Here is a 1,910-nt window from a genome sequence, read left to right as displayed (position 1 = left end):
GCCTGACGTTCACCAAGCCTCTTTAACGAGCACACGTGCTCTGACCTCCAACTCCGCCGTGGATCTCCACCATCCAACCGTGAGCCGAGGCTCCTCTGCCCTGCCAACAAAGCTGTCCTGTCGATGCTGAATGCATACTCTGCACCAGCCTTTGTGCCAGGGATACTCAAATGTGTAAACTGTCCCTCCTGCCATTAAACCCAGCTTCACAGGTGACAAAACATAATCCTTATGGTGCATTAGACCAAGACATCTCAGCCTGCCATTTGAGAATATGTAGGGTTTCACTGGTGGGCTTACAGGGGCATAAACCCCCAAACTGCAGGTGATATTTGCTACCAATGTGCATTTTCTGGGAAGAAATCCTATTATGTTTGTTAAAGGACCATTTTTTAAAAGTAAAATCAGTACTCTCATATAGAGTATAAAATGAACACATGTCAAATAGTCTATTTAACTCACTAATTAATGAGGGAACCAGTAAGATGTTGAAGAAAAATTTAAAGAAGAATTTAACAAAAATTTAAAGTACTACACATTTATAGTAGTGAAGGAATATTGATGCAAAACTGGCAAAACCAACCAATATCTATAGGGTAATAATCAACTGCACTCCACCTAACAGAATTTGCATTTCTACAAATAAAATTTATCTGTAGTCTCTCAGTTTTCTATATAAATTACAGAGTTGTAGGGGCGCAGTCAGTTAAGCATCCAACCCTTGGTTTCGGCTCAGGTTCTGATCTCAGGGTCCTGGTATCAATCCCCACATCTGGCTCTGTGCTTAGCGTGAAGTCTGCTTGAGATTCTCTCTTTCCCTCTCCCTCTGCCCCTCCTGCTCATGCTTACTCTCTCTCTCTCTCAAATAAATAAATAAATCTTTTTTTAAAATAAATAAATAAATCACAGAGTTGTAGAATAGCTCAAAGCCAAAAACAGTGGGATAACCTGGTTGGTGAACTAGTCCGGCATCCACTAATCCTGCTTTTATATTTTCCCCATTTCAAAGTCTTTCTGAATCTTTCCCTACATCTTCCTTGTGATCATAATAATGTCAAAGATTACTTCTAATCACAAAATAAGGTTGGTCTCATTAGGTTTGGCCTGATTGTCTACATAGTTGCAGCAAGAGTGTTATTTTACTTTGTCAACGGGCCATGGTAAGAGTGAATCGGAAATTAATAACCTTCCACAGAAGAAAGCACCAGGCCCAAATGATTTCACTGACGAATTCTATCAAAATTTAAGAAAGAAATGATAGCATTTCTGCACAATCTCTTCCAGAGAATAGAATCCATTCTATAAGATTAGCATCACCATAACGCCAAAGCCAGACAAAGACATTACAAGAAAGGAAAACTATAGACCAATATTTTCTCATGAATGTGGATGCACAAATCCCCCCAAACTTGTTGGCAAACATATCTAACAATGTATAAAAAGAACTATATACCATGGGCAAGTGGGATTTATTCCAGGTGTGCAAGGCTGGTTTGACATGAAAAAATCTATTAATATGGTCTGTCACATAAACAGGCTAAAGAAGAAAAATCATGTGATCTTATCCACTAATGCAGAAAATAACTCCATTGGTAAGTCTGGTGTGTATCCCCCATTGAAAGCCACTGGCTTGGAAGATGCTAGATTCAAATTAAAGACGGTGGCCAATCAACATTTTAGATAATGTCTGAAACTTGTTCCCTGTTATCCCAGAACTCCGACCAAAGTGGGAAAACTGGACAGCATTATAGGACACTGTGGATAGCAGGGTATTGACAAATTCTCAGGGACTGCCCATGAAGCCTTCCATTTCTGAAATATGTATGTTAATGAATTTTATTTCATCTATTTGAATTTAACCGAGGCAAGGCTGAACATCTCTTCTGCTTTGACCATTCCTCCCACGAAAC

The sequence above is a fragment of the Leptonychotes weddellii genome, chromosome 3, assembly GCF_054177405.1.
Source record: "Leptonychotes weddellii isolate Sample4059 chromosome 3, ASM5417740v2, whole genome shotgun sequence".
NCBI classification, from domain to species: domain Eukaryota; kingdom Metazoa; phylum Chordata; class Mammalia; order Carnivora; family Phocidae; genus Leptonychotes; species Leptonychotes weddellii.
The sequence above is the reverse complement of the archived record's forward strand: the minus strand, read 5'-3'. Positions refer to the sequence as shown.